Source organism: Ictidomys tridecemlineatus, chromosome 5 (assembly GCF_052094955.1).
Source record: "Ictidomys tridecemlineatus isolate mIctTri1 chromosome 5, mIctTri1.hap1, whole genome shotgun sequence".
NCBI classification, from domain to species: Eukaryota; Metazoa; Chordata; class Mammalia; order Rodentia; family Sciuridae; genus Ictidomys; species Ictidomys tridecemlineatus.
In genome coordinates, this window is record NC_135481.1 from 133820055 (window position 1) to 133825607 (window position 5553).

A 5553-nucleotide genomic window follows, 5' to 3' on the forward strand; every position below is an offset into this window, starting at 1 on the left:
ATTGTTCACAAGATGACTTCCAGCAACAACATGGATCACATTATCTCCTTGTTGAGGCCTATAGGGAAAGAGCTTGGCTTCTCATACCCACCAAAGTTCTGAACTTTAAACCGATTGGACTATCTGGAACCAGTTCCTGTGGCCAGGAAAATATCTTGCTGATTGGTTTAAGGGTGGGTTACCTGAGCCAATCACTGTGGGATTGAGGTTGAGTAACCACCCAGAAGACTTGGTCACTACACAGTGGGGAAGGAATAAAATAGAGGGTAAGAGGCAATCCTGCATAGTGCCTACTATCATTCTTTGTTTTGCATAGACTCTGGATTGCTTACTATTCAAGATCAGAGATAAGCTGGGTTAAGAAGACTCTATTTCCTCTAAATTTGCCAGTTCAGACATTGAAAGATGGTTTGACTTTTAAAAAAGCATAACAAAATGGGTAACTCGAAGCTTGCTTTTTTCCTCTTAAAAATAAAGTGTGGCCTCCCCTTCAAAGAAATTTTTTTTCTAAAATATTTTTAGTTGTAGAAGGACACAATACCATTTGCCAGGCAAGCACTCTACCACTAAGCTACAACCCCAGCCCTAAAGAAATGTTTTTTAAGCTTGAGATCAGTAAGCAATAGAGAACAATTTAAAATCTCTGTCCTGTAGCCCATTTTCTCTAACCTTTTCTTCAAATTTCAAAAAGTAGTATGACCTCACTTGGAATTATCAGTTATGGTAACCCAAATATTTTCTCCTTCACTTTGCATAATGTGCAGAAGACACAACACATCTTAATAATGTACCTTAAAAGTTTTCTGATGCATGTTCATCAGCCTCCCCAAACATATCAAAGCAGTACTTGTTCTGTCCTCAGAATATTCACCCAAAATTCATCAACTCAACCTGTAAAGTGCCTGTCTAAGGGATTTTCAAACAACTAAGTATTTCTTATACATGCTAATTAGAAATAGAGCTCCTTGAGTTCAGAAATGTAATTGTAGTACTAAATAAAGTATCCAGTCAGGTAGTTTCCTCCCACTGCCTTGGTGATGAGAAGGAGTAGTTTGGAAGACAGGTCACAGTTTTGTTTTGTTTTGTTTGTTTTTGTGACTGTCAATGTTTAAAGGCCATGGAGGACAGACTAAATGAGAAGATAACTTCACACAACCCAGATGTACCAAAATAATGGTATTTGCAATATTTTCCAAAGCATTATACTTAAAAGAACCATAACAAATCCATATTGGAAATGAGTGTTTTTTTCTTGATTCCAGAGGGGCCCACTGCTGCTCAAAAGTCACATCATTGGCAGACATATTTAGGGAGGCAGTTAATATCAGGCATGGGTTTGTTTCACTTTTAAATTTACTATTATGTTTATAATTATTCCTCGATGATAAGCCCCTCCCTCCACCTCCTTGAGATTTGGCAACCTTGACTATGAAAACCCAAAATTCCAGGCATGGTGTGTCCACTGCTGTGCAGCAGAACCTGCAGGATATTTTGGTTCTTCTAACTCCAGGCCTTATGTGAGAGTAGAGGGACAGGAAAAAAAATCTGCCACCAAAACCCAGTACTGTCTTTGGAATGGTCTCATCTCTTTTCCCTCAATAAGAAGCAGCCTTGGTACTCCAACGGGAAAATTGCGACACCTGTGCCAGGTTTGTGGCAGGCCGGCCTGCCCCGCAGCAGGCAGCTGCGTGGGGGGGCCAATTTGGCCCAAGTGCTGCTTAGTCAGGCTCCAACACGGAGCAGAGCTACAGATATGCCCAGACCTGCCACTACCAGGTGTCCATGTCTGGGCCAGGAGGTGACGGTACAAATGTGACTCTTACCTCCTGGTGCTTCCTGACACTGTCCTCAGAGGAATGTGCAGGACTCAGAAGAGGCCACCACAGCACACTTTCTGATAGGGCTGCAGCTGTCTGTCCACTTTTTATATCAAAAGCCTTTGCAAGCTTTCTCCCAGTCTTCCTGCCAACAGCCCCAGGGCTGGCTCCTCCTCTGGGCCTCTGGTGGGCTCAGGTGAGAGGCGGCTACCTCCCTGGGCAAGTTACCTACCTGCCTGCCTGCCTGCCTGCCCTACTGTAATACAATGTTCCTACCATCAGCACCCAAACCTCCTAGCTAAAAAGTATAGAGTTTTTTTTCTTTTAAATACAATGATTCCCATGATTTAAAATACTTTTAATTACAATTTTTTTTCCAAGCTCATTTGTACCTACTAGGGAAAAATTGCTTGTGAGAATTAGTTTCCTAAAAGATTTACAAACAACTGAACAGTCTTTAGGGTGTAAATTCTAGAAAGGTTTATCAGATACTTCTGGACTATGAATTTAATTTAGTTGGCTTATAAACTCAATGTGGCTTTTGATAATTCTGTTTAGAATTAAGATGGGCTGTGAGCTGTTCACCATAATATTCACTTACAAATATTTGTTGCACACCTACTATGTACTTCAACCCCAAGCCTCAGGAAGACAAAAATATATAGCAGAGCGTGCAAATGAAGAGCACATTGGCCAGATTCAGCTCACAAGCATTTTGTTTGATTCAAACTATATTTATCAAAAATTTGAATTAGTTGCCAACTTTTAAACATCAGAACATTTCCAGCTTCTCTTGAAAACTCAGGAAATCTGGCAAAACTGAGCTCACATTCCCAGCTGATGACAAGTAGAGTAACAATTGCCCACTTCAGACAGGCCTTGGCTCTCCAGTCCTCACCTGCCCATTCCCCCCTGATTCCACCAGCCCAGCCCCTCAGCACTTGTGGCTGATTCTTGAGACTGGGAGTCACAACATACCCACCCTAGGAAAGGCTTCATTCAGAGACAGAAATCCAACTAAGTCCCTCATCTCCAAAGAGTTAATTCTTGCCTCCCCAAGATCAAGTTAGGTCACAGTGATTTTATTTTTTCCCCCTTTTAGTAAAGATTTTTTTATCCCTGTGTTCAAACAACTATAAAGTTAGTGAAGACATTGTTTTTATCACTTGCTAAGACAGGAAACTTGATACAAAAAGAAAATGGCAAGGCTGAATCACAGAAGCAAAAAGTGAAGATTTCAAGAGCGAGGTGGGCTCTCAGGTATACCCTCCTTCACCAGATGAAGAAGCTAAAGTCTAGAAAAGGGGAAGGCCATGCCAAATCCTACTGGCAACCTGAGAAGAATAAGAACATGGTCTGTGCAGTCTTGACCCAGCCAGTGCCACATTCTTCTGTATATTCCAGGGTGATTTCTCTGTCCCAATTTCTGCTTATGTTTCCAAGAAATCACAGAGAAGACCATCAGATCTGGGGAATAAATTTGAGAACTGAGTTCAGAAATCACATGGTGCTATTAGGTACATGATTCTAGATGAACCTGCAAAAGATTAATTAGTGTTTTTCACCCAGACCTACTAATTCCCTACATATGGGTCAAGATTGTCTTCTTTGAAAAAACGTAGCCATTGACCCCACTGATGGGTGTTCAGAGAGGTAGCTTGTGTTCAAACTCTGTATTGCTGAAATCCTCCTTATGTTCAGAACCAGGAATAGAGTTAAACAAGTTGATCCCAACATTTGTTGCAAGTGATAACTTTTACTAAAACAAACAAAAGACACATGAAGTGAACACAAAGATAATGACCCAAACCTATGGACATATTAAAGACACTGAAATAGGCCATTACCTGGGACTTAAACATTTTGGTATACTTATAATAAGCATATATAGCCCTTCAATAATATGCAACCAAGAACCCCTCTTGTAACAAATTTAATTTAAAAATCAGTTTTAGATACAGCAAAAAGGAAAGGAAGAGAGCAGCATTTGCAGAACAGAGACTATTTTATTTAGTCTTGCCAATCTGGCCTGAGACAGGGTTTCATTTTTTTTTTTTTAACAGATGAGGAAAGGGAGGCCAAGAAAGCTGACTTCCTCTGGTAGTTTCCAATTGCTCAGAACACGCTCTGCCCGGTCATTCTAACTCTAAACTTCAGCTTTGTCTCAAGTTTATGCTACTCATAGCGGAGAAGCTACTAAGATGAGTAATGACCAAAGCAGTTAAAACAAGGACACACCACAACTAGACTACAAAATACAATAAACATGTTAAAAGAGTCAGAAACAAGTGCTTGGGGAAGGCTGGGGTTGTAGCTCAGTGGTAGAACATTTGCCTAGCAAATGTGAGGCACTGGGTTTGATACTCAGCACTATATAAAAATATAAATAAATAAATAAAAGATATTGTGTCCATCTACAAGTAAAAATTTTTTTAAAAAAAAAAGTGCTTGGGGATAGGGGCAGGAGAGGGCAAAAGCACATGAAGTGGAAGTTTGGTGGGTCAGGGAAGGCCTCTGAAAGGTGATGACATTTCAGAACTCTTTAAAGAAAGCATTGTGTAACAACAGTAAAAGAGCAAAAAGAAGGAAGTCTTAAATCCTGGGTGTTAGGTGGGAGTGAGGTAGGGGAATGGGAGGTAAGCAGTTTAGACTGGAAATTAATAAAGCAAGGATTCATGAAGTTAGCCATATGAAACACTGAATCTTCCCCATAGGCCAAGGCTCATTGCAAGAGGTCATGTCACTTCAAGCCTTCAAGAAGGGCCCCATGATATAGACCTAGAACACTCACCTGGCCAGAATGTCAGATACTTGAGGCCAGCCTATGAAGAGGCAGCAGGGCCCTCTGGACCCCATGCAGCCCGTATACTTTCATTCTCCTGTGCTAAGTTCACTCCTGTCACCTCAGAGATCTGCCCATGTCTTCCAGAGTCAGTGTCAGGCATCCTCTGAAAGAGAGAGGAAAGAAGGCCTGATTGTCTCAGGTTCTTTTCTGCCTTGCCCTGCGCAGAAGGAAAGTGGAGTCCTGCTTCAACAGCTGTGGGTCATCTCTGTCCTCAGGTCCCAGAAAGCAGGTTCTCAGGGCAGGCCCCTCCCCATCCGTCCATCAGAGCTCAACTCCAGTTTGGTTTTCCACTACACTTAATATCATTTTGTCCTTAGTATACAAGAAGACAGGTGAGAAATTAACGCCATTTTACAACTGAAACAAACTGAAGCTCAAAGAGCAAAGTCGCTGCAGAAGGAAAGGGGGTGCTTGTTTGGTTTCTTTAATAGAGCCCCCTGGCGACCCCCTTTTTTCGCGTCCTGCGACGCGCCCGCACACCTTCGCTGCAAAGAGTTTCTGGTGCAAGGAGGGAGGGACCCGAGGACGAGGACGCCCCAGGCAGGTTGGGGAGGCAGTCAGCCCCAGAGAGGACAGCCAGAGAACTTCAGAGCGTCTGCCCTCCCCAAAGAGGCAAATGCGGACACGTTTGCGTCAGACACTACAAGTGCCTTCAAGCCCAGCGGGCGGACCCCTCCCGCAGCGGCCGGCGAGCTCCGGGTCTGGGCCACGGTCGCGCACCAGCTGCAGTGACTTAGCGCTCGAGCGGCGTCCGGAGCTGGAGGCGGCTCCGGCGGCCGCTCAGCAGCTCCGAGGCTCGGCAGCCAGGGGCGGGGAGGGGCGGGGCGGGGCGGCGCGGAGGCCCGGCGCAGGGCGGCTCGGGCACACGCGGCACGGGGAGCCGCCCACTTC

At 43.9% G+C, this 5553-nt stretch overlaps 1 long non-coding RNA gene across 1 annotated transcript in view; it reads right to left on the bottom strand.

The window, feature by feature from the left end:
* Positions 1-2137: 2137 nt before the first annotated feature.
* Positions 2138-5553, bottom strand: part of LOC144377997 (uncharacterized) — a 109964-nt gene continuing 106548 nt past the window's right edge. Inside the window, exons 2-3 of the long non-coding RNA XR_013439397.1 lie at positions 4609-4765; positions 2138-3284 (exon numbers count right to left, since the gene is read on the bottom strand). This is a non-coding gene — a long non-coding RNA (uncharacterized LOC144377997). The remainder of the gene's footprint in view (positions 3285-4608; positions 4766-5553) is intronic.